The sequence below is a fragment of the Squalius cephalus genome, assembly GCF_949319135.1.
Source record: "Squalius cephalus genome assembly, chromosome: 9".
Taxonomy (NCBI): domain Eukaryota; kingdom Metazoa; phylum Chordata; class Actinopteri; order Cypriniformes; family Leuciscidae; genus Squalius; species Squalius cephalus.
In genome coordinates, this window is record NC_137130.1 from 10,460,453 (window position 1) to 10,484,971 (window position 24,519).

Here is a 24,519-nt window from a genome sequence, read left to right on the forward strand (position 1 = left end):
GCAGTACGTTAGGCTACCGACATGAAGGCTTATTATGCTTTAAATTTTCAGCTGCCATTACTTCAGTCTTCAGTGTCACATGACCCTTTAGAAATCATTCTAATATGCTGATCTGATACTCAAGAAACATTTCTTATTCTTATTAATGTTGAAAAAACATTTTCTGGATTGTTTGATTAATATAAATTTCAAAAGAAGATAATTTATTTGACATCTTTTGAAGTATCGGAGTGTATTTACTGTCATTTTGGATCAATTTAATAAAGTTTTTTGTAATCCGGCTCTCAAAAAGTATGAAAAATTTGGATTTATCAGCCAATATATGGGTTATCAGCTTTCAAATATAAACAATTATCGTTTATCGGGTATCGTACTGGGCAAAATTTTCATATTGCTGCATCCATTTAAAAAATAACTTTCTGACCCCAAACTTTTGAACGCCACTTCACAGAGAAGACAAACCCTCAATGCAGAACAATAAGCGGAAAGAAAGACAAAATAAGTTCAAACATTTCTCATGTTCGTACACTATGTGTACTAATCTTTTAGAACCAGGGTTTTGGAAAGCTTCAGGCATATCTGTATCTTTTCTCATTGAGATTTACTATATCTATTGTAAGTAAAAAGTAAATTAAATATTACAAGAAATAAGTTTAATCTAAATAAAAAATATATTTTACCCAATATTTGTATTTTATAACGTCATTAACTTAGCACATGCTAACACCAAATTCTATTGAAATCAATTGTAAGGAGTGCTGTTTGATGACACAGCAAGTTGAAGCCTATGTCGAGCTATCCAAATCAGTCACATTTATATTTAAGATGCCTTAGAAGTAAGTTGCCTTTATAGACTGTAAACAGCAAGGCACCTCAATATGTTTTGAGACAGACCATTTATCTCCTTCACACACTCCATGGACATAAAGAAAGCCTGACATAGATTTTCACTGCATCATTCTGTCAGCCATTCGTGGGCAAACAAGTCTCTGATGGAGGCACAAGAGAACATCTCCACAGGCCTGAACTAAATAAAGAGCTCTAGTTATCAGTGTATGACAGCAGCTCTGACACAATAGTCACCTCTGCTCAACTCCATTCATAGCCGCTTCAACAAGTCTTTATTATGGAGAATAATGTACTCATGACTGCAGCTTTGGTTCCAGATAAACCTGAACAACTCTATATTCCCTTCAGCTTTTGGGACTGTTGGTGTGAGTGATAGAGTTATAAAGAGTGCCAGTAATAACTATCCTAGAAAAATCTGAAAAGAAAAGATGGACATATTTAATGGTTTACTGGTGTGTTTATCCTCTATCTGTTATCCCCTATAAAACAGTACTGCAGTGTTAACATGGTGTGCAATCAATATCAGAATAGCAGACATTCTGGCAGACTAGTTTTAAAGGGAAAGTATTAAAGGGATAGTTCACCCTAAACATAAATTGAGTCTTCATTTACTCACCCTGGTGATGTTCTAATGTCATATGCCCTTCTTTTTTTTATGGACCACAAAAGGAGAATTTAAAATAAAAGAATGGCTTTTCAGGGATAAAAATAATATCATTGCTGGGAAATGCATCTAAAAATGTTCAATAACTTTGCAAAGTAATACAAATAGCAGGTCTAAATCTATCTACAGTATGTATCTTGAGCAGAAATGAGCAGCGGAGCTCTGACTCCCTACTTGCGCTTCAGGGAATCTGAGGTGAAAATGTAGCGTTTTCCTCTCTGCCACCAGATAATATGCAAGCGGTCCACACAGTGACTCACACTGCATGAACATGAGGGCCCTTTGTGGCATGTTCACACTGAGAACTACAACAAGACAGAATAATACCACCCTCGCAGGCACAGAGAGCCCCACACGAGTCCCAGAAGCAGCAAACTGACATACTGTCCTGCTGCAGCAGATGGGATTTAATGCGTCCTTAACACACACCAACACACAGAAGCAAACAACTGTCATGCATACACACTGAAAACACACAAGTAGGCCTACATAATAACAAAGTTATAAAAAAGTACTCTATTCCACACTAATGGCATTGGTAACTAAAATGTGCATTATTTGATCTATATTTAAAAATCATATATGTATAAATTACAAAACTATATAATAAATCACTTTTAAATCACTATTTTTGTCATGTTTTCCAGACAAATATCCCTAAAACAAGATAAATTTAACAAAGCAAAAAGCCGGATCAATTAGGACAAAAAATGAAATAATTTAATTAAATATATACTGTATTCTCAATGTATATTGTACCTTACATCACACGACTATAGGATGGTTAAAAATGTTTGTTTGTTTTTAAACTGATTAAGATGATTTGCATTGAATTTATTACGCTGCAGTTCCTTGCTAAAATTACCGGCCAGTTTTATGTACTCGCCAAAGCCAAATCATATTGGCACTTAGTGAGTGTACATTTTGGACCCTGAATACTAGGCAGTACAGGCAGGGAAGGACAGCGAGAGGGGGGAGGATGGGCCCAGTGCTGTCTGGAAAAGATCTGTGTTAACCGCAGGCTCTGGTGTGGCCATCTCGCTTTCTTTTCAGGATGTCATTATGTGATTTTCAGAGCGAGCAGTGTCTAAATTAGCCCTGTGCCTCCCTCAAATAAACTCACTGACTACACAACTCAAAAAGAGAAAGAGAGGGGAAAAAAAGAACTGCGTTAACTTGGAGAAACTCCAAATCAAGCACATTATTCAAAAACCTGAAAAAGGCAGAAGCCAGAGTGAAAAATAGACACATGACAGCAGAGCTGCTGTACGCCTGAATGTTCAGAGCAGATCTGCATGTTTAAAGCAGGAAGAATGGCAGATGGCATAAATATGCTTCTGCTGAACTGCTATCTCACCCCCAGCACTGTGGTCTATGAACACTACACGGCCAACAGACGGGCTTTATGCACTCCAGAATGTGCATTTCCATGAAACCACAATATTTTAGAACTAAAATGGCTTGATAGCAGAGAGAAGAGTCTCTGAAGAGTTCAACAACTTTGAGGTAAAAAACTTCCAGATCTATAGTGCTCATCTGCCTTTCATTTTCCTGACTGTGAGACTGAGAGGAACATCTGCCTCTGCCTTGGGAAAACATACATTATATTTTATAATTCAAAGGATATTTTTATTCTGTATTCCAACATATTTCTAAAATAGTGGGGGGGGGGGGGTCTTTATACAGTGAATAGCCTTGTAAAAAAGGCCTCATTTGCATTAAATTCAATATGGTGTCTCATAGACAAAAAAAATCTGACTAATTGGTTATTAATTAACCTGCCTAATGTCTATGAAGTTGGAGGGTAGGGGTTAAAAAGAAAGAGGGATTTATGACAATCTGAAAAGCAAAGTTGTTTAGAAGACAGAGCAAGTAATACAAAGGATTACACTTTTTTTTTTATCCAGAAAAACATGCACAAGTAGACCAGGAATGTGTGCATCAAGAAAATAAATAAGTCAATTTTGATTACATGTTGACTTTAAATACCTCTTCCCTCTAGAGATAAGTCATCCAACCCACTATCAGCAAACTTTAATGTGCAAAAAGCCTAGGGCAGCCACAGAGACGAGTGTGGTTCCTAGGGACACCTATTTTTAGTGAAATCTTTCAGGTAGTGTGGACATTTTGTGTGAGCCATCCCGCCAAAAAAACATTAGATGACTAAAATTAAAACAGATTTTGTTTTTATGGAGCCACACTGGTAGAGACACCCTTGAAAATAGGGAACTAATTACTTTAGGACTATGGCTTGGTTATTCATGATAAGGATGAGTTTGTATTCTTAAACTTGCCTTAAAAGACCTCAGTGCCGGATATCTCAAATTTTGTCCTGTGATAATAAAGATATCATTAAGCCAATATTAAACAGTCTATTATTTTTCCCAGAGTCAGTCATCACATTTCACTCTCTTGTAAAGATACTAATAAAAATGACAAGATCAGTTGATGGACTTTGGATTTATCTTTCATTATATAGTAATATTATCTGAGCTATGGGCTTTCCTAATATCTAATTTATGAGATTGTTAAGATGGTTGTCTCTGTTATAGCAGATGATGGCTTTGTAATAAAGCTGGAGACAGTTTTTTTCTATTAAAGAATAATTATTTGCTAACAAGCAAGGGATTAAAAACAAGCATTTCTGTGTAGAGTTGTTAATAAATCAAGAGAATGTGGGATTGTTGTTTTAAGAGGCAGATTTCCCACTAAAGACTGTTTAAACCTGCTTTAAATGGACAGACAAAGTACAGTTTACCAGGATTTATTTTTAATTTATGCTTTGCCGTTCAGATGTGATTAGAGACGAGAATTAGAGATTAGAGATTAGAAACTTTCAGAGAGGTTTGAGAGAAAATTTTCAGAGAAGTTGTTTCTAAATTCATCTTTTTTTAAAGCAGCCCCACTTTAGTCATTAAAGCACTGCTTTTGTAACAAATTTATGGAATTAACAACAAATTTGACAACAAATCTTGACTTTTCTGTTATGCTGCATAATCTGTATAGGTTTAAAAGGCAAAATGCTGTAATATTGTCAAAACTGATGAGTTTGGATCAATTATGCTCAGATTTGGAGAATAGGGAGAGTGAAAACAGATTTTCTCTCACTAAATCCCAGCCTCAGCCCATTCAGAAATGTCGGTACTTAGGTAGAAACCTATACATAGGAGCCTGGTAAAAATGTTAATATTAAAGAAAATCGTTAGACGGACTTAGAGGCTTTTGAATCTGAAGTCTTCATTTATATATATATATATACGTTTTTACTTTCTACAGAAGAAAATAAAAAGTAATCCTGTCCAGTCACAACTTCTCAAAATTAAAGACAAGCAGCTTAGGTTTAATATCCCTGTATGGAATATAAGTGTGGGAATGCTCTGAAAACTTTCACACTCTAATTTCATGGAATGCACTAAATAACAAAGCATGATCACATTGCAGGACCTGGTATGACATCATATATGGAGTTCATGGAGTTCCTGACATGAGCGGAAGCTGTGACTGTAGTATCAGACGGAGAGCATCTCTCTCTCTCTCTCTCTCTCTCTCTCTCTCTCTCTCTCAGCAGGTTGAGAACCGTGCCCTGTCTGTCTGTCTGTCTGTCTGTCTGTCTGTCTGTCTGTCTGTCTGTCTGTCTGTCTGACTGTCTGTCTGACTGTCTGTCTTTCCTGCCCCTGCCAGACAGAGAAGAAGGGGGTGACCAATTCCCCCTTTTGGGCATTACATCATTGCTTTCCCTGCTGCAGTGCCTCCCAATGAAAGAGTCTGTGTGCCTGCCAAGTAAACAATTCTGTCTCTTCACATGCTTCCATACCGCACTGAGAAGAGTTTAAATACATCACAACTGACATATGTCATGTCACAGCAACATAAAAAACATGAACCCATCAGTTAACATTTGGCATCTTTCAGAACAGAATCTCTTTTAATATTTTCTTTACGTAATGAGCATGTTTAAAGGGAAAGTTCACCCAGAAATGAAAATTCTGTCATCGTTTACTCACCCTCATTTCGTTCCAAACCTGGATTTCAATCTTTCATAGAACAAAATTATAAATTTAACCTTTTGTGTTCCATGGAAGAAAGAAATTGACACAAGTTTGGAACAACAAGAGGGTGAATAAATGATTAGAGAATTTTTGAATAAGAGAACCTTCATTTGAAATGTTCCTTTAAGAAAAGTAAAACTGCAAACAATGATGCACAAACATTTCCATTAAAAAAACACTTTCTTCACAGGACTCATATCCAGCTGGGAATGACTGGAGGTCTAATATCTGTGCTGAAGTGAAAATACTCAACAAAAACAGTTAAAGGGGTGGTTGATTATGATTTCACTCTTCTAACTATAGTTAGTGTGTAATGTTACTGTTTGAGCATAAACAACATCTGCAAAGTTCAAAGCAAAGGAAGATATTTGCTTTTAAAGAAATCATTTTTTAAGGACTACAACAAACGGCTGGTAGGGACTACATGACATTCCTCCCGGGTTGGTGATTTCACTAACCCTAAAATTTACATAAACCCCGCCCCCGGGAATATATACGCAGTCCATGTTGAGAAGAGGAAGAGTTGCTGTAGTGCAGCACATTTGTGTTTTTTGAGTCTGCTCAAGCTGTTGCGTCTTGCAGGCAATAAAGTACGTAACACAAATGCAATATGCTACCCAAAGACTTGAAGATAGTTAACTCCACATCAGCAACATAAATTCATCAACTAACCTTTCAGAAACGTCCTGTTGCATTCTACATGTTGTCACTTCTTCTTGAGTCTGTCCATCATTGTCCGACTCCAGTTTAAACATAAAAGGCAGAACAGTTTCTGATATTTTAGTGCTCGTCTGCATAAGGTAATCGCCCTCTGTGCCGGGAGCACCAGCTCATTTGCATTTAAACGCATTTACACACAAAACGAACGACACATTTCTGCTCACCCTCGAAAAGAGACAATTTTAACATGTTGTAAAAAAAAATTTGTGGGGTTTTTTGAGCTAAAACTTCACATTCACACTCTGGGGACATCAGAGACTTATTTTACATCTTGTAAAAAAGGAGCATTATGACACCCCTTTAATCAATCTCAAAACCTGTATTTTTACTATATTTACAAATGACAACAGGCAAGAGAAAATAATGTGTTACAACCGACTAACGTGTCTCTATATCTAAGCACTCTGCGCACCAAGGTTTTTTTATTCAAACACTGTCAGTTACTAATATCACTGATTAAATTATTGGTCATCTATATGTTTTGCCATTAAAAATCAATGGTATAAGTATGTGCTATGCATTCACAGAAACCTATGCATATATTAGATTAATGATAATGCATATATAACCATAATTGCTTTTTCTTATATTTGAGACGAGGCTGTGCTTCAATGCAGCAGTCGGTGTCACTGAGGACAGCAGTTGGTTCCTGCATCAAGCTTTCTGCCATTACAGCACTGCAGGAGAGGGATAGACAGTAGACGAAACGGTCAATGGCCTTCTGGCATGATGCATGAAGACTACAGTCACCTGTATCGTGACCTTATTCAGCACAGACACAGCGGTGTGTTGAGGGACAGAGATAAATGAATGAGAAAAGGTCACGTCGCGTATGGCACATGCTTTCTGTCATGACCACAACAGCTGAGGGGGAGAAAAGAATTGGGAAAGGAGGGGGCGATGGCGTTTAACAACAATATGAACCAAGAATTCCTTTGTCAACTTCCTTTCCTCAACAATTCAGTGATGAAACTGTCTCTAGTGAGATTCTGAGATCAGCCAGCCCTACATATGTGTACTGCAACCCATACTGCTTGGTGGCATGGCAGCATTTAATGTGCAATGGTAGAAAAAGCACAATAAATGTAGTCTATACAACTTACACGCTATACTAGTCTAGAAATATTTAAATGTCAGTCTATTTCTCACATAAAGTTAAATTGTTATATACTGATAATCTTCCCCTCTTCTACAGCACGAGAACAGCTCTAAAATGAAAGTATTATTGGCATCCAACTTAAGCAATGGTTTGAAAGCTGTTCTTGAAATGGAATATTATCAGTTACAGTATAGAAAAAAGCTACATGGAAAATTATAATTGACCGAATCCCCTAAGGAAAAAACAACGACACAGCCCTATATAGATTTTAAATAAATAAATATACATACATATATACTTATATACAATGCACGTGCATACACACATTTTTTTTTCAATAAAAAAGTATATGTAAATTAATCGTGACAGGTGGTCAGTTGTGCTGTGTAAAATAAATAAAAAGAAATGTTACAAATAAGAATATATTGTCGCTGTGGGCGGAAACCTCGTATCTCTATACTTTGTCATTTTTGTTCTATTATTTTTAAATATGAATGCTTTTAAAAAAGGTTGTGAAAGGAAAAACCTTGTAACTCCATTGGATCCTTAAACTATCGGTCAAACCTCATAACTCTATCGCCTCTATTGTGAATGAAGTTCCGCGCACAGTCTCTACTTGTTTGCAATGCAAAGGTAAATAGAGAACTGATGTTTGAGTAAGTACACCATTTTCTTTACTCAATAAACACTTTGTCTATAAAGGCTTGTGTTTTTTTGTATTTAAAGAGCGGAGAAGAGTCTTAGTCAGGTATTTGTGTGTATGTGTGTGTGTGTGTGTGTGTGTGTGTGTGTGTGTGTGTGTGTGTGTGTGTGTGTGTGTGTGTACATACACACACACATATATAATCAGTTATAATATACATATACACACAGATGAATAGCATATAAATATTTTTTATTGAATTTTCATCTAGAAGTGTAGAATATATTGATATATCACAGAGTAATAGTATATCATGGTAACTATAATACTATAAAATATAATTGCTGTGATATAGTATTTAAGTTACTACATCACCCACCCCTGGGGACCCACACCATCATTAAATCACTGCCACCATCACTGTTATGCATCTGGATAGTCTATGGTGATGCTAATGGAGGGTGTCTAGACAGTCACCATCACGTCACCCTGACTCCAAAAAGCATGTTATCCCGACCGGCAAACACACAGACACAAAATTACATGACAACACATAATACACATCTGCTTCAATGTGTCCAGCATGCTAGTTAACAGGTACACTGATTCTCAAGAACAGCAGGAAAATGCACAGGCGATACATCATCAAAGAAATTCACAAAATAATGAAAGATGCTGACAAAAGCTGAAAAAAAGGAGGAAATGTAAAAACATAGAGGAATGTGAAAATGCCGGTACTGCCCGTATCAGCCTGTCAGATTCTCACTCACCTTATGTGCCAGAGCGTTACACACAATGACGCAGCATCTCTGCAGCACAGCGAGCAGGGAGGCAGAGAACAGGAGGGAGACTGAAAGAAAAGCGAGAAAAAAGGGATAAAGAGCCTACCTGATGAGATCTGCGGCTAGGATCCTGTTCTTAAGCGTGTAAGCACAGAGGAAGACGGAGAACCTCAGATGGACCTGGAGAGAGATAAACAAAGGAGAAAGAAATGTGGCAGGTGAGCTCAAGGTGTCCGCAGAGTTTCCCTTATATCAGTCACATGACCTCAGCAGCTACAATACACGTTCCTCGTCAATGGCCAGAGACACATGTGTGAGTTTAGCAAGCGCCGTTCATACTGCCACCTTCCAGCAAGTGGGAGAGTGGTATGAGCGAGGGGTAGGGCGCTGTGTGTGTGTGTGTGTGTGAGAAAGAGAGAGAGTGTGTGTATGTGTGGCTGAAATGATAATATAATTAACATGTAAGCAAAAGCAGAAGTAAAAAAAAAAAATGAATCTGTGATTGAGCAGAATGTTCTAGAATGAGCTCAGATGCTCTGAGGCTACATAAAAGGAGAGGATATGAAAAGAATGACATTGCATACAATTAAAAAATCTATCTACAATGCAGTATCTCTATATTTATAGATAATGATAATGGTAGTTTCTAAAAAGATTTCCCCAAACACTCCTACCGCACATTTTTCTGGGCCCTCAATCTGCTATTGTTCAGTCAAACACGTAGCCCCGCCCCAAACTCACGCAACTGGTGAAGAACTTAGCTTCAAACCAAAAATGCATGTCAGTCCACTTGGTGGCCATCTTGGAAACACTGGGAAGATGTAGTCTGAATGTATGTACTTGAATGGCCTGAAGATCTCTTTAGTTTTTGTAGTGGTTAACGTGGTATTTTTTACAAATACCACATTGTAAAAAAATATTTTTGAAAGTTGTAAATAAGACAAAGATTATGTGAGCATGTTTTACAAGAAAATACTAAAATACTCTTTCTACTTTCCAAATTTCACATTTTTAATGTTTTACTTGCCAATTCTTTGTAATTAATTGTGAAATTCACAAGCAATATCAGAGTGAAAATTGTTTCTATTTTCAGAGCACTGACTCAAAGTCCATTTAAGACAAGTCATTTCACCTGGCGGCCATCTTTGAAACTATGACTTTACCAATTGGTGATTGGCTCTTTTCTTTAGAAAGTGGGACTTATTCCATCATATTGCGTGTTGCACTTTCTCCCATTCATAGTAATTCGAGTGCACCATATTTCTGTATGTAAAGTCTGACTGACTGTGCAAAAACTATGGCAAATTTCCATTAGGGGAAGAACAAACTTAAAACCTTCGGAACTGTACTTGAATCGATAAGAGCCTGATTACAGTCATAAAATATCTGTTAAGAAGTTCCAACTCAGTCCTACTGTAAGAATATTTATGACAGCATGTGCTAACCGAATTCCTAAACTATCAATATTAGTTTAACAAAGCAATGAAATCTAACCTAATATCCATTTCATCTTTACTTCTCAGGTTTTTTTGTTGTTTTTTTTCAGAAGTGATCTCCGGTTGGCCACAACTGTCACAGACCATATGAAATACCAGAGCAATGCAGACAGGAAACTTGGATTGGCAATCTGACAGTAGCTGGTGTTCATATGGCCTCGATAAAGACTCCCTTCCAACTGACTCATCCCAATGCAATAAATCTTCCAAGCAACTCTCTGCTCTAGTGGAGGTGAATGAGGGCTTTATTGGAGCAACTTTACTCTGGACCGACCATGAACAAGTCCTATATTGGATTAGAATGATCACTGATTTAAAGTCAGCTTTTTAATCAGTTGGATGGTATAATAATGCCTTTATTTTATATGAGATATGGAGTATAAATCCAAGTAATATGGACCATTTTCCAATATGGTCCTTTTTTTTTTCTTGACATGGTCACTATGAACTGTGTTTGTATGGAAAATAGTAGAATCATAAACAAAAAATCTCCCTCTGTGTTCCATAGAAAAAAATAACAGCATACCAGTGTTATTTTAGTATTATTTATACACTATTATATTTTGTTATTAATATTGAAAATTAGCTTTTACTTTTTATATTTTCAGTTTAATTTCAGTTTTAGTATTTTTGCTTGTCATTTTTTTTTATTATTATTTAATACTTCAATTTCACTCAGTTTTTTAAGTTAAAATTTTTCATCTAATATGAATATTTCATTTTATTTTTAGCTTTATTTCAATTACCAAAAATATTTTTAATAGTTTTACTTTTTGTTAACAATAACACAGATCTGGAAATACATGAGGATGAGAAAATAATGACAACATTTTCATTTTCGGTTGAGTTTTTCTTTGAAAATATTGGCTTCTTATCGTTCTCCTCAGACCATCTCTTTCTCTCTCTCTCTCTCTCTCTCTCTCTCTCTCTCTCTCTCCCTCTCTCTCTCTCTCTCTCTCTCTCTCAATTTGCTGATGTTTTGCTTGACCGTCATCATTAGGGCAGGAAAAAGATTTGTCTTCATTCATTTCCCCCCTTTGGCAGTTCATGCTCTCTCCCATCATCATCATCTCAACAAATGTGGGATTCTGAAGGCACTGCAGACAGGCAGAGGGGCACAAAACAAGCCTGGAGAACTCGCTTACCCTCCTAAAAACCCCACCCCAAACCTCACTATGGATGATTATCCCCCGACCGCTGAATGAATCTTATTTCATGCTTATAGCTTCCCAGGCTCTGAGGTCCGCTTATTTTCATGCACTTTCTTGGTAACATGGGCGTCTGCCTTCCTGAAATAGCGAGTCTGATGGGTTTAGCCATGTGTGGTGTGCCAGCGCCGCATGGAGTAGGATGAGGGTGGGCACTGGTAATTTAAAAACACATATGTCTGGGCCATGCAAAGCAAGCATGTGCACTCTAGAGTCTAGACTGTCTTTTGTGCTGATTTGGTCCCTAGCAGGGGATATTTGTAGTTCACTTCACTTCAAAATCCATTCACTTGGAATGCCCTGCAATATCATCAAAGACAGTGTGATGACATTATGCACTCGGGTAAATAAACCTTAAAATCCTTGTGAATTTACATTTTAGTCATGTCTAAAGAACAAAGCCTTTAACCGTAAAAAGTTCCAATTGATCATTTGCAACAAAGACCTATTAGAAACTGAGGTGGAGCTGTTCTCCTTAAAGGGACAGTGCATCTAGAACTAAACGGTACCTCTTGTTTTTTTACAGAATTAAGTCAAATGGGTTTGGAATGAAATTAGTGGGAATAAATGATGACAAAATTTTAAAAAAAATTGTTGAACTGTGTCTTAAAGACATTGTACTGTATGTAGCGCTAAAGCAGCACCAGTTTGAGGATTCAAATAAAAAAATGATGTTGCCGTATACATACAATTTTCCCACAATGACCCTTTGTATTAATTTTGATTCTGTGTACGATTTTTCAAATTTTAACAAACATAATATAAGGGTTAATATAAAACTTCTCAAAAAAAGTGTCAAATATTTTGTCATCTCAAGAAAACAGCACATTCATTTGCAATGCCTTGCAACATCAACAAACTAATACAATACTTGTCATAAAATACAGTCAATAATTGAGTCTCAAAAATTGTGGGCAGAGGGGAGTGGGTTGAGTTAAATAAATAAATACATACATAAATATTATTTGAATAAATAAATGTTATTTAAATACAGAAATACCAACCTAAATACATAATTTAAAAATATATATATTTAAATCAATATTATTTGAATAAATAAACATGAAATAAACAAATAAATAAAATGTTAATTGTCTGCCTTGGATGACATTGTAGGGCATTCTAAGCAAACAAATTATATTAAAAATACATTATATGAAATCATATTAAAAGGACTTGTAAATATAAAACTTCTATGAAAGTGTCAACTGTCCAGCAATAATCAAACATGAAGTGTTGAACATCAAGTCATATTTCCCTTGGACTATCTCAGTCATCAAACAACAAATCTATCTCTTCCCAAGTAGGATCTAGTCATAATCTTACCAAACACAGTTTCCCCACAGCAGATGCTCATGTATACAGACTGAACCATGCCTCTGCTATGGTGGATCAATCCTAATTAGCCTGATGGCTATTTGAGCCCACACTTACTCCAGACTGCATCGAGGCGGACTATAGCTGCCCTAAGGTTAGGCCTCCTGTGGGGTGAGTATGAGGGGGAGAGACATCCACTAATCCAGCAAACCAGCAAACAGCAGCTGCACCCTGGATCTAATCTCCCCACCCCCTCCCAAATCCACAGCCTCAAGCAGTCAAAAACGAGCAAACTGTCAGGCGTCCCACCTGAGACCCGTACATGTCAGACTTATTCATTAAATCACACACTTCTGCTCAGAAAGCTGGTTTATTTGTCATCGAGTGTCGATTTAGGCCTCTCCTCTACCTCTCTTGTGAGAAACCATGTTGTCTTTGATGCCACTGTCTAATCTTACAGTGAGACAGCTGAAGGTAGAACAAGATTTCCCTGTTTGTTGTTCAAATGTTAAAGCACAAATTACAAATGCTTTTTCGGGAGTCAGAGCATGTTGTGCTTTCATGTATATCAGTCTGTTTAATCCAGGTTCGGGTGTCTCTTAACTGCATGCACTTTGTAGCACTGTGCCTAGACCTCCAAACATGAATATTTCTCTGATTTATCTCATGAATACAGGCTACGTGACATTTCATTTGAAATTCTAAAAGAAATTTCCAGAAAACATCTTGCATTCCAAGCTAAAACATAATAAAAACCCAACATCTAAAATTCTTTCTGCACAATTTTTTCCGTCAATTTTCACCAAATATCAGCGCATTAGGGGTGTAACAATTCACTTGTTTTCCTGATGCAATGATTACAAATCCTGCCAATGCATATGCATCTATCTTGAAACATGGTTTTTTGAATCGTGAATCGTTTGTTGCGGTCAAGAACTGAATTAAAATGCTAAAAATCAAATTAACACTTACATGCTCAAATTACTGGAGACTATTGTGGCATTGTACGTGTTTCATTGCGTTTTTAATATTGTAATATTTGGATTTTTTTACTGACTAAGGGTTACCTTAGTAGATATAAAATTTCATTAATGGCCCCACCCATTCAAATTTGTTCTAGTCTCTGCGTTTTCAATCGATGATCATGAGTAAAGTTTCTTGCGAATACCTTGGCCTCTATAGACTTTGGGACTAAATGATACAGCGGTTGTATTCACACTCCAATTAAGCTTTTTGTCAAGACATTCCACCAAGTTTTCCCCCAAGCATATCTACATCTACATTCAGACTCCACGCATACTACCGTAATTGGTCTCGAGCAAGTGTGGATGGATGAAGAGAGAAAAAGCAAGAGATAGGCTGAGGGGTTTCACCACTGAAGCTCTTGAGAGCAGAGCCGAAAAAAGAAACAAGGCCTTAATTAACATAACAGGGCTTTCATCTGGGCCAGGCCTTTAATCAATATGTGCAGGTTAACCACACACACAATCACATAATAACTGCACAGGCACAAAGCAAACGCTCTGGCTGGCTAAAAGTCGAGAGCTTGACTGGTTCAAACACAGCGATTCACAAAGACCGAAACAAACATCATCATTCAGACAATCACAAACTTTGATAGATTTTGAGATTTGTAATATCACAATATAAAATAACAATGTTTAATATTTTTGTTATAAAATAAAGTTAATGTAGTGCGGTCACTAGGGATCCAACTTTTTGGTCCACCTTATAGTCAGCTGGGATTAGCACTTTTCTAATGCATTGACCACCCAATATAATCCCTGTGAAGTATGGGACAGATCTGATCCACGACGTGCCTGAACTGGACACTAATTCTGTGAAGCTCTTACATGTAGAAGCACTGACAACAACATTGACCTTAATCTCTTAAAAGGGTGTGAAATAATCACCTCTCACACCCACCAACCACAGGTCATTGGTCATACACCTGCCTTGTATGGTTTCTTTTGACTAATTGATTTACAGCAGGAGGCACTAGGACAAAGTGTGCACTTCAGAGCAAGTTTGTGACAGCACAGATTTACAACCACAAAAAAAGTTTTTCAAAAGTAGTGACGCATTGTGACACTCTACAGCGTGAAATCACACAAGCGACAGTCACAACAAATCCACAACAAGACTCTTGAGCAAGACAAACTCTAAGATTACTCTGGAGCGACTGATAAAGTCTGCTGTAAATTGCTTTAGATAAAAGCAGATTCTGTAAAGCAAAAAAGCAGAAAGAATATCAGTCAGCTGAATCACAGCCATGTTTACATATGGACCAAAAGCACTACGAGTGTGATATTACTTATACAACACTACCAAAAACAAGAAGATAATATTGAGTAACTTACATTTTAGACACAATATTGTTTTGTCTGTTTAAGAAAATAGTTTCAAAGTAATAGTTACAAGTCTTAAAATAGTTCCAAGTTTAAGTGTTTTAAACTAATCGTTTAAGTGAATGAACTATCACAAATAAAGACTTTTTTTCGCTCCTGAATGACTGATTTTCAACGATAATAATAAAAAATTATGCAATGACCCATGACTCGTTTTGTTCCTGAATGAATCAGTATGTTTCAACAAACCTCTTGAAAGAATGATTCATTGACTCACTCATTAAGACGTAACGATGTAACTTACAAGAAAACTGAACAATCCACAAGACTGACAGCCTGAAAACAAACACATTTTATTTATTTATTTAAACAAACAAACAACCAAAATTAATAAATCAGTAACAAAAATATCTGCAGTATAATAATAAATACGTTTTTAATTTAGATAACTACTGTAGATCATTTCAATTGAAACTGGATATGATTGGGTCACGGAACATACAGCAATTTATGCAAGTAAAGTAATTATACCTCACTTTTTTGATCAACATTATGCTGAAAAAAAACTGCACCTAGGCCGCTGGGACAGCTTACGATTAAACCCGAGTTAATATTTCATGACTTCTGCCAACTGAAGTGCACTGAACATTATATTGACTGGTGAAGTAACCACTGACTGCAAACACAGCCACACTGTAACTAAAGCATTTATAAGCACTTGTCAAACAAGTGATTCTCGGCAGGGTTATATCTCGACTCTATTAAGAGGGATAACATGATTACACACAGAGTAGTACTAGTGGCTATACGGCTAATGTACCGCAGCTCTGCGATATCTCTCCCTCCCTCTTAAAAACATTCTTCTATTCCCATTAGACTACTGGATGTCCCCTTGCTGTTAGGCATTTCAACTGGAAAACAATCATGTTGTCCGCGCACAGCTGCTAAGTGAGATGGAACAGAGTGTTTTTTGAAACTACCATATTTATAACAAAATCAGTCTTGTCAAGCTCATTCTTGTCTTGTGGTCTAGTGTCTGGAAAGAAAAAAGGTCTCAATTTAGAAATGTAGTGTCAAAGACACTTGAAAACTCAGGCTAGCTCAGGGAGAGAGCTCACAGTGCCCAAATCCGATGTTATCCATGCCATTTCAAATCACGGAAATGGAAAAATGGGTCAAACACTATAGATTCCAACTGAAATCCCTGGAAAGATTATCCAGTTAGTTTTCATTCAACATTGAGGCTCAGAAATGGAATTACCCAGTCTGAATTAATTATAAGATTTAATAAAAAAATTTTTAAAAATCACATCACTGTCTGAAAAGGCAAATAAAAGCAAACAAATTAGCATGTCCCCAGACAGAGACAGACAGACAGACAGACAGACAGACAGACAGACAGACAGACAGACAGACAGACAGACAGACAGACAGATAGATAGATAGATAGATAGATAGATAGATAGATAGATAGATAGATAGATAGATAGATAGATAGATAGGCAGAACATATGACTGAACGAATGATAGAACGAATGACAGATAGAAACGATATACTGTATAAATAGATTGACTGCCCGACAGACATACTGACAGACAGACAGGTATACCGATAGTTGGATAGTTCAAACCTATCTAGCTATGTAATGAACCTATGTGAATGTCCCATTATAGATGGATCCTGCAGGTTCCAGTTTGGCAGCATCTTGTTAAGAGCCTTCAGTGAGTTTGTCTCTAACTGAGAGCCTCCTGGACAGCAGATGGTCAACGGTACTGCCGTCAGAAGTTATCAGCAGGTATTAGATGTCTCTTAACATCAAGACTTAAGCTTGATGTGATCAGTTAGAGATGTCCACTTTAGTTAAACACATTCCTAATTCACAGTCACTCTAATCAACAAGGCTACTGTTCTCAGTTACCCACTTTTGTCTATTACAGGGGTTTGGGAAAAAAACAACTAACAATACATGATGCTATTCCTAAAGCACATTTAAACTCAGTTTATAGTAACCAAGGCTGTACAAAAAACATATAAAGACATTTCTGCCTTTATTTTTAAAGTAACCATTCGAATTTTCACTTTACATTCCAAGGGGATCATAATTAGAGGTATAGTTGCAGGTCTGTGGCATAAAAAAGGAAAGATGTGTATCACAAATTCAAAAAAGAGTTTAGTTGTGAAACAGAAGGAGTACAGCAGAACCACTGTACAATGATGACAGTGGGATTTGGGATCTACATCTCATTGCCTGGTGTCCTGCAGGAAAAAAAAAAATCCAAGGAGCCAAAGGATGATGTCAGACCACATGGCAGAAATGACAAGAGAAAATATCACACAACTACAGCTCTGTGGCAGCTAACATCCAGAAGGCCCGCAAGCATTACCACAACATACTATTATTCATTTGTGAGACTCATAACTGCAGTTATTAATTATAAAATAACTCTAACAGCTCACTTTAGTTTTAACAGTGATTTATTTATAAAGCCTTAGTGGCACCATACCACATATCCAAGACTTACTAAATCAACACAGTATGCTTACTGTTAATTGGACTAAATTAGTTGCAGGTTAATGTGTGGATTTCTCAGTGTAACCTGTCCATTTGGAAATGGATTCCAGCCTCATGCATATTCTTTTAAACTCCATATCTAGACAGGAGATCAATCTTAGTGATGCAACATGTCTGTCTGGCAGAAGAAAGGATCATCCATTAGAGAATTGTTCTGCATATGAATCCATTGCATTGCTATTAATATAGAACACAATAAAATCTTAATCACTGCCTGACAAGAGCAAAAACGACATGTGAATGCAAATAAAATCACTTTTCAAATTGACAACTCAACAGACATACCTAATTAGTTAAAGTATAGTTAAATGTACCAGTGAATTAATATTTAATAAATCACTTATTAAACTGACAAATTATTTAATTCATGTTTTAATTCAAAATTTAATTCAAATGCAGTTAAATGTAGCAGTAAAATAATACATTATTAAACAACATTTCAAACTGACATATAAAGACATGATCAACACGGATCAATTGAATTGATGTTTAAAATACAAGTTAAATGTAACAAAATAGTTCAATGCAACTGCTTTTCTTTGGGAGCAAACCAACTGTCAACACTGCCCTATCATTTACATTTACATTTTTGCATTTGGCAGACGCTTTTATCCAAAGCAACTTACATTACATTTCACATTCTTATCAATTCTTGCTTTCCCTGGGAATCAGACCCATGATCTTGGCGTTGCAAGCGCCAACTCTCTACTGTTTGAGCTACAGGAAAGCTATCACTGGTAGTCACCCCATTGTGTCGCTGATCTTTTGCTTAAAGTAATATTACTAATATTTTAAAATTGAGCATATAATGCTTTCAGTGCTACAAATCACTTTCAGAGTAAACACTCCTTAAAATGATGAAATAACCCCATGGAAGAGACGAGTTCAGTGCCTTGCTCAAGGGTACAAATGTGACACTTTAAGGATCTCCCATAGCAGGGTTTGAACCAACAAACTTTTGATCACCAGCTCAGTTTGTTAACCACTAGAATACATGAGCAAATAAATGCCTCAGAAGCAAATATGCAAATGCACTGCAATTTGAGTGAGACACACAGAGTCACTCTCACATGTGAGAGCAAACAGAACCAAAAACTACTGGTGGAGACCTGGCAGGTCAAAAGTCAACAGGCTTCAGCTATAAACCTGTCTCAGCTCAAGCACATATAAATATGATCACTTTTCTATGAGAAAGAGATAGAGAACGAAGAGAAGATCTCGCTAGAGTAATTTATTCTGCTCATGCCAAGGCGTCAAAATAAGCTCCAAGTTCCTATTTCCTGTCTCTATCTCTCTCTCTCTCACACACTCACACTTTCTCTCCATCTCAGACTTTCATTCTCTGTCTCCGTTCTGCTTTGTGAAGAGCACAGGAAATTCCTCTCAAGTGAAATACTCATCCCATGGGCAGAATCAGTGCAAGACTTATACATACTGTCTAAGGGCGGGAGACTGCAGAGAGGGGCAATTTTTGAAAGAGAGGAAGCTGAACCCTGTTGGAAAATTCAAATTAAACTGGTAACTGTGTTTTGGAACAAGATAGATAGCAACCATGTTCCAAAAACCAAGTTGACCATTTTAAGCTGGTTTGTTGCTGGTCTAAGATAGTATAACCGCTAATTACTATCTTAGATCAATGAGAAATCAGCTACCAAAACACACAGCTACCTAGATGGATTTTCATGATGACAAAAAATCAGGCAAGCTGAAGGAAGAGGAAAAAAATATTGCCTTATAGAGATAGTTCACCCAAAAATGTAAATTCTGTCATCATTTACTCACCCTCAAGTTGTTCCAAACCTGTATGAATTTCTTTCTTCTGCTGAACACAAAAGAAGATATTTTGAGGAATGTCAGAAGAAAATTTCAAGGTTTGTAAATGAAGACAGATTTTTGGGTCAACTATCCCTTTAATATAGATGTAAATGTGTGTAGACACAGCATGCATGATGAAGCTGGTCTCTGATATATTACCATACTGAAATAAATATTTTAAAGATCAGGAAATAAAAACAGTCATAATTTACTCACTCTTATGTTATATCAAACATGTACGGCTTTCTTCTGAGGAATATAAAAGATGGTATTTTGAAGAATACGAGTAACCAAACCATTTTGGTTACCATTGACCTCCATTGTATGAACAAAATAGACACTTCTCATTTTAGAATCTTTGGTTTGGGATGACATGTGTAAATGACAGAATTTTCATTTTTGGTTGAATTATCCCTTTAAGATGGTGTAAATAAATGTGCTTGTCTTCGCTCATTTAACCTGGTCTCTCAGCTTGGTCAAGACCAGCTAACTAGCTTCGAAGCTATGTTTTTCATCAGGGAGGTTTTCTCCTGAGGCCATTAGTTGCTTTCAAGGCGTTCGAGCAGAATGGAAAAAGTGGCGAGCCTCATTATGGCCTCTGTGGCCAGTGCAGCGCTCACCCTGCCCACATCACTGAACTCCTGGGTGCGGCCGGCAGCGCTGCCCAGTTGGCCCGACCTGCAACTGCACACAACAACTAACATAACAGGACATTTCCTTTGATTAGCTCCACAAAGAGATCCCACTTTTACACCCACACAATAACTGCAATTTAACACCAAAAAGCCCCATTTTGGCTTAAGAGCTGTTCAAAGAACTAAAATGAGACATTAGCTCTGTTCCAAAACCTAGTGAACTGCCTTACTGTCTACTGTCTGGGTAGCTATCTTAACTAACGTCCTAACTAAAAAAGGAACCTCATGAGCGACTTATTTAGAACACTTTATATGTACTGTACAGAACATCACATACAATACATAAAATACTGCTACTCACCACAAGAGAGACACAACAGGGTTTGATATTAGCATGTTGCTAAGCTAACAACAAAAAACACCACACAAATACTGTGTGAAAAACTAAATTTTTGATCAGACTGAACTACTTTTATATTAAATATATTGTGGTTACCAAGCATGCGTTCTGGCTGGTTGAGTTCTGACCAGTTTTGGGTCCAAATACTCGCATAGACTGTGTGTTATTTGAATATAGTTATAGTTATAAATACTCTTTCCTAAGTAATTTCTCTTTCACATTTCTCTCACTTTGCTCCCATTTAATGAAGGATTCAGAGACGTAAAAAGATCTGCCCTCTCCTCTTGAGGGACCTGGAGTACTTCAAAGACACACCACAGGCAATGTCCTTCAACTCTGCAAACTGCATCCATAATGAACGTGTCTTCCCAACACTTGTCAAATGGCGCTGCAATATTTACTTGACTCATCTTTCGCACTTACTGTTTGCAAACAAAACTTGTCTTTTCAACTCACCAGATTGCCAGTGCTTCACACCGATGACATTCCCAGGCGTCAGATTGAGAATAATCTCGCCCTTTAACTTGATGGGAAATTGTGAGTTCACAGCCTGGCTGGAAATAGCTGAGTTAATTGCACATATAAGATTTTTCCCTGTTGGACAATCCTGGTATCATATACCCTACCATGTTCCAAACTGGTAGCTGGAACATGGTAGGGGGTATATGATTTCTAGTCTAAGATGGTCATAAAACAGTTCAAGCTGGTCATTTTTTTACAAAAACCAACCTGACCAGCTGGTGTGTTGCTTGTATAGCATGGTCTACTAGCTTGAATTAGGTAATGGCCACCCTACACTCTTAAAAATAAAGGTTCCAAAAGGGTGTTTTCGCAGTGATGCCATATAGCAGTGGTTTCCAAACTTTTTAGAGGTACCCCGCAAGGCATTTAACATCTTTCTATGATGAGTGATTCATCGAGTCATTCATTCATTCATTCAGTAACGAAGCAAGTGGCTGTATTTATGAATGGGTCATTGAATCATTGACTCTCCCGATTTGTTCAAAGCCAAATACTCGTTTACTATCGTAACACCACTGTGTTGTTTGGAGAAGCACAGCAGTTCTGCAGTGGCTTTCATTGGAACTATTATTTAGTTGCAAAATAGAGCAAACAATACTGACAATACTGTGAAATATTGTATAAAATCAATGTCACATTTGCAATTGTGTGGATATTTGGGAAAAATTGCATTCTTGCTTGTATAACATTATCAACATTGTTGATAATTGAACTTCCCCCCTTCTATGTAAAGCGCTTTGAGTGCCAAGAAAAGCACTATACAAATGTAATGAATTATTTATTACCTCAGTTTGGGAACCACTGCCATAGAGGAACCTTTCTGGTTTTCCCAAAGAAACTTTCAGTGAACAGTTATTGTGTGATATCTGAAGCTTTTACTACTATAAAAATCCTTTTGTACAATGGAAATGTTCCATGGATGCTAGAGATTCTTCATGGAACCATAGATGCCAATATCGAACCTTTACTTTTAAGAGTGCAGGACACCTAATGACCAGCTTGGAACAGCTAGAATCCAGCTACCATGTGCCAACAGGAAATTATCATCCCTGTTTTGTTTTGTTTTTAGAAAAAATTGGGCTTTTTTGTCTATATGATGTATGTTCTGTACTGAAGGACCCTCAGTCACAAAGCAGGAAATGTGACCCTGACCCAGCTGCTGTCCCAAACCCCCCAGCTCCAATCCAACAGAAAACACGGAGATCGGACACCAGATGGACAAATCACAGTGTTTAATTGCTGTACAATAATTTTCACTACAGCAATTAATTAATGAGTGTTAGAAGCAGTGTTAAGGCATGAGTTGTGTAATCAGATTACTTTTTCAAGTAACTTGTAAACTAATGCATTCATTTAAAATTTACAACAAAATATCCAAGTTACTTTTTCAAATAAGTAACACAAGTTACGTTGTTTTCCCATTTATTGACTAACACCTCTTCTGTCTCTATGTTGAGAGAAATTGGGAGTAAGGTGCAGAGGTGTTGTGTGCACTGTGTAAACAATGTGAGTATGTATTTAGACATCTCACTCAAAAATACCTTTTTTTATATATTAAAAAACAAACAGCCCAGCCCAGCCCAGCTGTAACACATTACTTTCCATATAAAGTAAACCAATTAGTTACTTTTTTTAGAGAGTAAAGCAATATTGTAATGCATTATTTTAAAAGTAACCTTTCCCAACGCTAGTTAGGAGTATATTGCAAATTATTTTCAATGGTTTAACAGCCATGTCAACATACACCAGTGGACAAGGGTCCTTTCAGCAGGGTCTGTTTTCCTCTCGTAAACAGCCGTGCTTCTCTACTAAATGGGCTTCCACCCCCAGCTCCTCTCATATCCTCCTCACTTATGCACTCCCCCACCGAGAATGAGAAGGAGGCTGTGAAAGAATTACAAGAGAGGGGGTGAATTTAAAAAGATGTGACTGAAAGAGAAACAAGAAGAAAGGAAGAGTGACATTGAGGACAGAATTATTTAAGATGGCAGTCCAGCACAATGACAGTGTGGGGCGTATATAAAGAAGCAAAGGTTAAAGTTCAACTTGATGGTGTCCTTCTGCTGGGGAAAATATAACAAAAGGAGGATTCCACTCTTTTTACCTGTTTTTATTTTAGTTTAATTCTCTGTCTATACCTCATAACCTTCTGTCAAGTGTAAATTTAATCACATATCTGCTGATCTACTCTCACAATAGGAGGTTTTCGAATGTATGCCATAGTAGAACCGTTTAGGGTTCTCAAAAGAATCTTTCAGTGAACAGATCTTATACAGGACCATTTTTAGTGTGAACAACATCTGAATTATCTAAAGAACATTTTTGTGCAACGGAAAGGTTCCATGGACGTTAAAGGTTCTTCATGAAAACTTAGATGCCAATAAAAAAAGAACCTTTATTGTTAAGAGCGAATGCAACAGAAATCAGCTATCAACTAATTTGATCACATACCACCATCTTAGAAACAAAATCATTACATGTTACACGAGAGGGGTTTAGACCAGATGTAACGGCTCCATGGGATAGACCAGCAAAAAACACTAATCAGCAGTCTGTGAATGTGTTTAAGGATCCCTCCCCATGTTGTAAATCATCCCCACTTTCACATGCCCAAAAAAGAAAAAGAAAAAAGCCCCATGAGATCATTATCGTAACAGCCCCAGAAACGCATCTGGCGAGAGGGGATTTCACTAGCCATAGTTCACTCCTGACAGAGGAAGTCCTAGACTCCAGCTGTAGATCCGGAGAGGTGATGAAAACAGATGAAATCAGTTACCACAATGCAAGTGAAATAAAATTGACTACTGCTGACTCTTCTTAAGCAATTGTTTCATTCATTATACTCAGACAAATTCAAGTGTTACAGCAGCTAAACAAGAGAAGGAATGAGGAAAAAATGGAATGTAATTCACACAATATATGAAAATAGATTTGATTTGATTTGATTTTTATTTTTCTGGTAAATTTAACAATGAATTAACCAAAAAAAGGGAGTAGGCTGAAGCCATAGGCTTGTATTTGCCTACCCTATAATCAATAGATCAATTGTCTAAAGTTTAAAACTGAAAATGACAATATACACTATAGTTAAAAAAAAAAAAAAAAAATTAATACTTTTATTTTGCAAGAATGCATTAAATTGACAATAGTAATACATTTATAATGTTACAAAACATTCCGTTTCAAATAATATAACTTTCTTTCTATCCTGAACATTTTTTTAATCACTGTTTCCACAAAAATATTAACACAACTGCACGACTGTTTTCAACATTGATAATAAAAAGAAATGTTTCTTAATCACCAAATCAGCATATTAGAAAGATTTCTAAAGGATCATACCACACTAAAGGCTAAGTTCTACAGGAATAAAATATATTTAAAAAACAATTTTTTTTA

General features: G+C 36.8%; 1 protein-coding gene across 1 annotated transcript in view; it reads right to left on the minus strand.

Annotated features, from left to right (window-relative positions):
• The window catches only part of map2 (microtubule-associated protein 2), a 123,895-nt gene that overhangs the window by 76,486 nt on the left and 22,890 nt on the right, over positions 1-24,519 (minus strand). Inside the window, exon 2 of the mRNA XM_079882009.1 lies at positions 8,913-8,986. The gene's annotated coding sequence lies outside the window, so the exon portion shown is untranslated. The remainder of the gene's footprint in view (positions 1-8,912; positions 8,987-24,519) is intronic.